Below are 10518 nucleotides of genomic sequence, written 5' to 3'. Positions count from 1 at the left end.
ATTATCTGGGTCATGAAGATCTTCTTTGTACAGTTCTTCTGTGTATTCTTGCCACCTCTTCTTAATATTTTCTGCTTCTGTTAGATCCCTACAATTTCTGTCCTTTTTTGAGCCCATCTTTGCATGAAATGTTCCCTTGGTATCTCTAATTTTCTTGAAGAGATCTCTGTAGTCTTTCCCATTTTATCAGCTTAGTTCAGTCACTCAGTCATGTCTGACTCTTTGCAACCCCATGTACTGCAGAATGCCAGGCTTTCCTGTCCATCACCAACTTCCATTCTATTGTTTTCCTGTATTTCTTTGCATTGATCACTGAGGAAGGCTTTCTTATCTCTCCTGGCTATTCTTTGGAACTCTGCATTCAAATGGGTATATCTTCCTTTTCTCCTTTGCTTTTCACTTCCCATCTTTTCACAGCTATTTGTAAGGCCTCCTCAGACAGCCATTTTGCTTTTTTGTATTTCTTTTGCTTGGGGATAGTCTTGATTCCTGTCTCCTGTACAATGTCATGAACCTCCACCCATAATTCATCAGGCACTCTGTCTATCGGATCTAGTCCCTTAAATCTATTTCTCACTTCCACTGTATAATCATAAGGGATTTGATCTAGGTCATACCTGAATGGTCTAGTGGTTTTCTCCACTTTTTTTAACTTCAGTCTGAATTTGGCAATAAGGAGTTTATGATCCAAGCCACAGTCAGCTCCCGGTCTTATTTTTGCTGACTGTATAGAGCTTCTCCATCTTTGGCTGCAAAGGATATAATCAATCTGATTTCGGTGTCAACCATCTGGTGATGTCCATGTGTAAAGTCTTCTCTTCTGTTGTTGGAAAAGGGTGCTTGCTATGACCAGTGTGTTCTCTTGGCAGAACTCTATTAGCCTTTGTCCTGCTTCATTCTGTACTCCAAGGCCAAATTTGCCTATTACTCCAGGTATCTCTTGACGTCCTACTTTTGCATTCCAGTCCCCTATAATGAAAAGGACATCTTTTTTGGGTGTTAGTTCTCGAAGGTGTTGTAGGTCTTCATAGAACTGTTCAACTTCAGCTTCTTCAGCGTTACTGGTCGGGGCATAGACTTGAATTGCTATGATATTGAGTTGTTTGCCTTGGAAACAAACAGAGATCATTCTGTCAAACTAGGGAAATAGCTAAATAAAGAGACTCTGACCCATGAATTATAATTCAAGCAGTACAAATATTCAGTGGCATGATATTATACAAAGTAAACAAAAGCAGGGTAATAACATGATTTAAGACATCTGGCCTTCTCAGATGGCACAGTGATAAAGAATCTGCCTGCCAGTGCAGGAGATGCAAGAGACTCTGGTTTGATCCCTGGGTGGGGAAGATCCACTGGAGGAGGAAATGGCAACCCATTCCAGTATTCTTGCTTGGGAAATTCCATGGACAGAGGAGCCTGGCAGTCTACAGTCCATGAGGTTGCAAAGAGTCAGACACAACTGAGCAACTGAGCACATACACAAGACATTATTGAATACAGTTGTGATTTTGTAAAACATTTAATTTTAAATATGCATGGAAAAGGCTAGACGATATTTTCCTCTTTATTTTTATAGCATATGTTTATTTTAGAGAGCAAAGTAGACCAAAAAAGTTTCCCCAAAACATGAAAACTGTGACTATTAATTTTCTTCTTACAGCCATCTAGACTTTATTTCCAAGCAAATATCTATATAATGTTTTTACAAAAATGGAAATGTACTAAACATATTCGGCAGTTCTATCATTTTTACTTAAAACATGTTACACATCTTTTTTAAAAACAAATGTTCAACTTCCTTGGTGGTCCAGAATCTGCATTACAATGCAAGGGACACTTGATTGCTGGTCCAGGAAGATCCCACATGCTGCGAAGCAACTGAGCCCAGCACCACAACTACTAAGCCTGCTCTCTAGAGCTCATGAGCCACAGCTACTGAAGCCCACACTGAGACCCCATGCTCGGCAGCAAGAGAAGCCACCTCAATGAGAAGCCCACGTCCCACAACAGGAAAGAAGTCCCCACTCACCACAACCAGAGAAAGCCCCATGAAACAACCAAACCCCACCACAGCCAAATGAAATAATAATATGATTATTAAATAATAATTAACATAATTATTAACTAATAAATGAATCTTAAATTTTAATTTTGAGTTAGGTTTGGGTACTATAATTTTGAATGTCAATTATCTTCTTTTTACTTTCCTGTGAACAAATAAGAAGTTAGAAAAACAATAAATGACACAAAGTATCATTTAGATAATTTAACAGAAATGTTAATTGTCCAAATGGGAACCACAAAAATAATATATAATAGTAAATATTTGAATAAATGGTAATTTGTATAATTTTCCCCCCATAAATGGGCAAAAATCCTAAATGAAACATGAAAAAATTACCCTAAAAGAAAGCCTAAAATAGTACAAATTATTTTGTCACTTGAAAAACTACTTTTTATCCATGATCATATTACCTCAGAATTTTTCACATAAATTTACTCATTTTTAATAAGAAATACATCTTAAAAGAGTTGTATTTTTTATACAAGGCATGGAGAGCACATGGAGACCAAAAAAAAGAAAAAATTAAGTTGGACTTCACCAAAACTGAAAACTTTTGTGCTTTAAAGGACACCATCAAAAAATAAAGAAGTTCACAGAACTGGAGAAAAAATTCTCAAATCACATACTTGTTAAGGTACTTATATCATCAATATATGTTTTACTATATACATCAATGTTATACATTTTTATATGAGAATATATGAAGAAGTATACAACTAAATTTTTTTTAATCTAAAAATGGGTAAAGAACCTGATTTGGCATTTCTGCAATAAAAACATAAAAATAGCCAATAAGTACGTGAAAAGCTACCCAACATCATTAGTCATCAAGGAAATGCAAATCAAAATACCGTAAGATACCACTTCACAGCAACTAAAATGATTATAACCAAAATAACAGATAATAAGAAATCTTGATGAAGATGTGGAGAAATTGGTTGGAATTCCTTGTGTACTGCTGGTGGAAATCTAAAATGGTGCACCCTCTTCAGAAAACAGTTTGGCAATTCCTCAAACAATTAAACATACAATTTCCATATGAGCCAACAATTCCAAGTATATGCTTTCCAAGTATATACTCATATGTATATACTCAGGAGAAATAAAAAGATATCTCCACACAAAAAGTTGAACACATATTTTCACAAGAGCATTATTCACATAACCACAAAATAGAAACAACCCAAATGTTCATCAACTGATGAGTAGATAAATAAGATGTGACATGCCCATACAAAGGAATATTATTGAAGCATAAAAAGGAATGAAATGCTGATACATGTAAAAGCATGGATGAGTCTTGAAAATATTATGCTACAAGAAAAGAATCAGATAAAAGATATAAAATTTGCTGTTCCTCACCCCAGCAAATGCCACACCACAGCCTTGAACTAGGTCTGGGAAAAACACAGCAGAGAAAGGATGCAACCTTCAGCTGCTTTGGGGCAGAACTGCAGACACTGGCAGGGGGAACACATAGGTTTGCTATGACCACAGAGGCCTCACTTGCTTCAACAGTCACCTCCTTTGAAGCAGGGCACGCACTCAAGGGCAACAATGCCTGATAGAACCCAAACCTCAGGGCTTATAGTCCAACAATTAGGAGAAGACCCCATCCCCACTAGGGCAGTGACAGCAGCAGGGCAGAGGAAGCTCTGCCCACACATCCAGCACAGGCTCTGGACACCACAGTACAAATCATATCCCCTGTCAAGGGGATAGCAACTGGCACACTCAGAAAAAAGACATGGCTGGTATGCAGAAAAAAGGAGAACTTTCACCAAAAATGTTGCACTCACAGAAGTCTAGACAGGGATGTTACCACATTAAAACACTGCTTCAAGACCACAGTAGAGAAATTCATGTAAAATGAAAAAACAAAGGAAATACTTCCAATCAAAGGAACAAGAGGAATCCCCTGAAAGAATAATGAAACAGACCTCACTACTGTACTAGACCCAGAGTTCAAAAAGGAGATAATAGAAATGATGAAGGGATTAAGAAAGATTATTGAAAGAAAAGCAGATCATAGTAAAAAGGAAATAGAAACTATGAACTAATCAAAATTGGACAATTCAATTGCTGAGACAAAAACCAACCAAGAAACAATGAAGAGCAGACTAAACAATATAATAGCAGGCTAAATAATAATAACAAAGGAAAAATGACTAAGTGAGCTGGAAGACAGATCAGAATAGCAGACAGAAAGACAAGTGAAAAACAAAGGAAATAAACATAATACACGTTGTTGTTCTTCAATCATTCAGTTGTGTCTGACTCTGCAACTCCATGGACTGCAGCACACTAGGATTCCCTGTCCTTCACCATCTCACAGAGCTTGCTGAAATTCATGTCCATTGAGTCAGTGATGCCATCCAACCATCTCGTCCTCTGTCATCCCCATCTCCTCCTGCCTTCAGCCTTTCCCAGCTTCAGGGTCTTTTCAGTGAGTCAGCTCTTCACATCAGGTGGCCAAAATATTAAAGCTTCAGCTTAGGCCTCAGTCCTTCCAATGAATATTCAGGACTGATTTCCTTTAGGATTGACTAATTTGATCTCCTTGCTGTCCAAGGGACTCACAAGAGTCTTCTCCAGCACCACAGTTTGAAAGCATCAATTCTTTGGCATTCAGTCTTCTTTATGGTCCAACTCTCACATCTATATGTTACTACTGGAAAAATCATAGCTTTGACTATACAGACATTTGTCGACAAAGTGATGTCTCTGATTTTTAATACACTGTCTAGGGTTGTCATAGCTTTTCTTCCAAGGAGCAAGCATCTTTTCATTTCATGGCTGGGGTCACCATCTGCAGTGATTTTGGAGCCCAAGAAAATAAGTCTGTCACTGCACTGCTTCCATTGTTTCCCCATTTATTTTGCCCCATGAAGTGATGGGACTGAATTCCATGATCTCAGTGTTTTGAATGTTGCATCCTCAATCGCTCAATCATGTCTCTTTGTGACCCCCTAGACAATAGCCCACCAGGCTCCTCTGTCCATGGAATTTTCCAGAGAAGAATACCGAAATGGGTTGCCATTTCTTCTTTCAATGGATCTTCCTGACCCATGGATTGAACCCACATCTGCTCTGTCTCCTGCATTGGCAGGCAGATTCTTTACCACTGTGCCACCTGGGAAGCGCAATTGAATGTTAAGTTTAAGCCAATTTTTTCACGTTTTTCTTTCACCTTCATCAAGAGGCTCTTTAGCTCCTCTTCACTTTCTGTCTTAAGAGTGGCATCATCTGCATATCTAAGATTATTGATATTTCTCCTGGGAATCTTGATTCCAGCTTGTGCTTCATCCAGCCCAGCATTTTGCATGATGTACTCTACATATAGGAGAAGGCAATGGCACCCCACTCCAGTACTCTTGCCTGGAAAATCCCATGGATGGAGGAGCCTGGTAGGCTGCAGTCCATGGGGTCGCTAGGAGTCAGACACGACTGAGCAACTTCACTTTCACTTTTCACTTTCATGCATTGGAGAAGGAAATGGCAAGCCACTCCAGTGTTCTTGCCTGGAGAATCCCAGGGATGGGGGAGCCTGGTGGGCTGCTGTCTCTGGGGTCACACAGAGTCGGACAGGACTGAAGCAACTTAGCAGCAGCAGCAGCACTCTGCATATAAGTCAAATAAGTATGGTGACAATATACAGCCTAACATACTGCTTTCCAAATTTTGAACCAGTCTGTTATTCCATGTCTGATTCTAACTGTTGCTTCTTGATCTGCATACAGGTTTCTCAGGAGGCAGGTAAAGTGGTCTGATATTCCCATCTCTTTTAGAATTTTCCACAGTTTGTTGTGATCCACACAGTCAAAGGCTTTAGTGTAGTCAATGAAGCAGAAGTAGATGTTTCTCTGGAATTCAGTAGCTTTTTCTATGATTCAACAGATGTTGGTAATTTGATCTCTGGTTCCTCTGCCTTTTCTAAACCCAGCTTTAAGATCTGGAAGTTCTCGGTTCACATACTGTTGAAGCCTAGCTTGAAGGATTTTGAGCATTATCTTATAGCATGTGCTGCTGCTGCTAAGTCACTTCAGTCGTGTCTGACTCTGTGTGACCCCATAGACAGCAGCCCACCAGGCTCCCCCATCCCTGGGATTCTCTAGGCAAGAATCCTGGAGTGGGTTGCCATTTCCTTCTCCAATGCATGGAAGTGAAAAGTCAAAGTGAAGTCACTCAGTCCTGTCCAACTCTTAGTAACCACATGTGAGATGAGTACAATTGTGCAGTAGTTTGAACATTCTTTGGTATTGCCCTTCTTTGGAATAGGAATGAAAACTGATCTTTTCCAGTCCTGTGCCTACTGCTGAGTTTTCCAAATTTGCTGACACATTGAGTGTAGCACTTTAACAGCATCATCCTTTAGGATTTGAAATAGATGAGCTAGAATTCCATCACCTCCACTAGCTTAGTTCATAGTGATGCTTTGCACCCCAGGATGTCTGGCTCTAGGTGAGTGATCATATCATCATGGTTATCTGGGTCATTAAGAGCTTTTTAATATAGTTCTTCTGTGTATTCTTGCCACCTCTTCTTAATATATTCTGCTTCTGTTAGGTCCATACTGTTTCTCTCCTTTAGTGTGCCCATCTCTACATGAAACATTCCCTTGATATCTCTAATTTTCTTGAAGAGATCTCTAGTCCTTCCCATTCTATTGTTTTCCTTTTTTTTTTTTTTGCATTGTTCAACTAGGAAGTCTTTCTTATCTCTCTTTGCTCTTCTTTGGAATTCTTCATTCAAATGAAGATATCTTTCCTTTTATCCTTTGCCTTTCTCTGCTCTTCTTTTCTCAACTATTTGTAAGGCCTCCTCAGACAACCATTTTGCCATTTTGCATTTCTTTTTCTTGGGAATGATCTTGATCACTGCCTCCTGTGCAATATCATGAACCTTTGTCCATAGTTCATCAGGCACTCTGTCTGTCAGATCTAATCCCTTGAATCTATTTGTCACTTCCACTGTATAATCCTAAGGGATATGATATAGGTCATGCCTGAATGGTCTAATGGTTTTCCCTACTTTCTTCAATTTAAGTCTGAATTTGGCAATAAGGAGTTCACGATCTGAGCCATAGTCAGCTCCCAGTCTTGTTTTTGCTGACTGTATAGAGCTTCTCCATCTTTGGCTGCAAAGAATATAATCAGTCTGATTTCACTATTGACCATCAGGTGATGTCCATGTGTAGAGTCTTCTCTTGTATTGTTGAAAGAGAGTGTTTGCTATGATCAGTACGTTCTTTTGGCAAAACTCTATTAGCCTTTTCCCTGCAGGTCTTTATAGAACCATTTAACTTCAACTTCTTCAGCATTACTGGTTGTAGCATAGACTTGGATTACTGTGATATTGAATGGTTTGCCTTGGAAACAGACAGAGATCATTCTGTCATTTTAGACATTGCACCCAAGTACTGCATTTTGGACTCTTTTGTTGACTATGAGGGCTACTCCATTTCTTCCAAGAGATTCTTGCCCACAGTAGTAGATATCATGGTCATCTGAGTTAAATTTTCCCATTCCAGTCCATTATAGTTCACTTATTCCTAAAATGTCAATGTTCACTCTTGCCATCTCCTGTTTGACTACTTCCAATTTATCTTGATTCATGGACCTAACATTCCAGGTTCTTATGTAATACTGTTCTTTACAGCATCAGACCATACTTCCATCACTAGTCACATCAACAACTGGGTGTTGTTTTTGCTTTGGCTCTGTCCCTTCATTGTTTCTGGAGTAATTTCTCTGCTCTTCTCCAGTAGCATATTGGGCACCTACTGACCTGGAAGTTCATCTTTCAGTGTCGTATCCCCTGGACACTCACAGGCAAGTCTGGGTCAGTCTCTTGTGTGGTCACTGCTCGTTTCTTCTGGTGTGCACAAACTTTTGTTTGTGCCCTCCAAGAGTCTGTTTCACCAGTCCTGTGTAAGTTCTGTAATCAAATCCCCCTGGCCGCCAAAGTCAATTCCCTGGGGGTTCTCAGTCTCTTTGTCAGATACCTAGGTTGGGAAATCTGTTCTGGGTCCTAGAACTTTCTTAGCAGTGCAAGAATTTATTTGGTATAATTGTTCTACAGTTTGTGGGTCATCTGCTAGGTGGCTCTATAGTGGGATTAATGGTAACCTCCTCCAAGAGGGCTTATGCCACTTGCTGTGTGACCCAGATCCGCTGCACCCAGAGTCCCTTCCCCTGTGGAAGGCCACTGCTGACCTGTATCTCTGCAGGAAACACTCAAACACTCAAAGGATTCTCTGGCTCAGTCTGTGTGGTCTCTGGGTCCTGGTGCACACAAAGTTTTATTTGAGCCCTCTAAGCATTTCTGGTAGGTGTAGGGTTTGATTTTAAATGCAATTTTGCCCCTCCTACCATCTTTCTGGGGCTTCTCCTTTGCCCTTGGATGTGGGGGTGTCCTTTTATGGTGGGATCCAACATTCTCCTGTCAATGTTTGTTCAGCAGCAAGTTGTACTTTTGGAGATCTTGCAGGAGATGAGCACACGTCCTTCTACTCTGTGATCTTGTGCAGCCCCTTAAAAGGATCATACACCATAGTCAAGTTGGACTCATTCCAGGGTCACAAAGCCAGTTCAACATAAGTAAATCAATCAATGTGATACACCACAGTGATGAAAAGAAATATGAGAACCACAAAATTGTCTCAATAGATGCAAAAAAAAATCATCTGATATAGAGTGAAGTAAGCCAGAAAGAAAAACACCAATACAGTATACTAACGCATATATATGGAATTTAGAAAGATGGTAACAATAACCCTGTATACAAGATAGCAAAAGAGACACTGATGTATAGAACAGTCTTTTGGACTCTGTGGGAGAGGGAGAGGATGGGATGATTTGGGAGAATGGCATTGAAATACGTATAATATCATATATGAAACGAGTCACCAGTCCAGGTTCAATGCACGATACTGGATGCTTGGGGCTGGTGCACTGGGACGACCCAGAGGGATGGTATGGGGAGGGAGGAGGGAGGAGGGTTCAGGATGGGGAACACATATATACCTGTGGCAGATTCATTTCTATGTTTGGCAAAACCAATACAATATTTAAAAATAAAATAAAATAAAAAAAAGAAAGAAAAAAAGTCATCTGATATAATTCAACATCCATTGATAGTAAAATAACTCTTCACCAAAGGGGATATAGAGAGAACATAGTAAAAGCCTTTTATAACAAACCCACAGCCAACATACTACTCAGTGGTGAAAAGCTGAAGTCTTCTCATTATATTCAGGAACATGGCAAGGATACCCATTCTCACCACTTCTCTTCTACATAGTATTGGAGGCCCTAGCCACAGCAATCAAACAAGAAAAGAAATACGTGGTATCCAAATGGAAAGGGAATAGGTAAAACTGTCCTAATTTGAAGATGACAAAATACTCTATGTAGAGAATCCTAAATTCTTCATACAAAAACTATTAGAACTAATAAATGCATCCAGAAAGGTAGCAGGATACAAGGTTAATATATAGAAATCTGTTGCATTTCTTTACACTAACTATGAAATATCAGAAAAGGTAACAAGCAAACAAACAAAAAACACTATTTAAAATCACACACAAAAATACTTAGGAATAAACTTAACCAAGGAGGTAATACACTGCAAATTATAAAACATTGATAAAGGAAATTAAAGATGATTCAAAGAAATGAAAAGCTATACCATGCTCTTCAATCGGAAGAATGAATATCATTATGTGGTCATACTACACAGAGCAGTGTACAGATTTAATGCAATCCCTATGAAAATACTCATGACATTTTCCACAGAACTAGAACAAATAATCCTAAAATTTATATGGAACCACAAAAGACCCAAAACTGTCAAACAATCCTCAGGAAAAAGAGCAAAGCAGGAGGGATAACTCTCCCAGACTTCAAACTATACTGAAAAGCCACTGTAATTAAAACAGTGTAGTTTTGGCACAAAAATAGATGTATAGACCAATGAAAGAGAGCAGACAGCCCTGAGAACATTAAACCTACACACCTACAGCCAATTAATCTAAAACAAAGGGGACGAGAATATACTATGAAAAATTCTCTAGCAAATGATATTGAGAAAGCTGGACAGCTATATGTAAACCAGTGATATAAGAACACTGTCTCATACCATACACAACTCAAAATTATTTAAAGACCTAAATATAAGACTTGACACCATGAAACTCTCAGAAGAGAGAACAGTCAAAACTTTCTCAGACATAAATTATAGCAATATTTTTCTTCAACCTGTCTCCCAGGCAAAAGAAATAAAGGCAAAAATATACAAATTGAATCTAATCAAACTTAAAAGATTTTTCTACAAATAACAGATGCTGAAGGAGGTGTGGAAAAAAGGGAACCCTGCTGGTGGGAATGTAAATTGATTTGGCCACCATATATATATATATATAGTCCCTTGGGCATGTCAGAAGTGGCCTA

Source organism: Bison bison, unplaced genomic scaffold (genome assembly GCF_000754665.1).
Source record: "Bison bison bison isolate TAMUID 2011002044 unplaced genomic scaffold, Bison_UMD1.0 scf7180017864468, whole genome shotgun sequence".
NCBI lineage: Eukaryota > Metazoa > Chordata > Mammalia > Artiodactyla > Bovidae > Bison > Bison bison.
The sequence above is the reverse complement of the archived record's forward strand: the minus strand, read 5'-3'. Positions refer to the sequence as shown.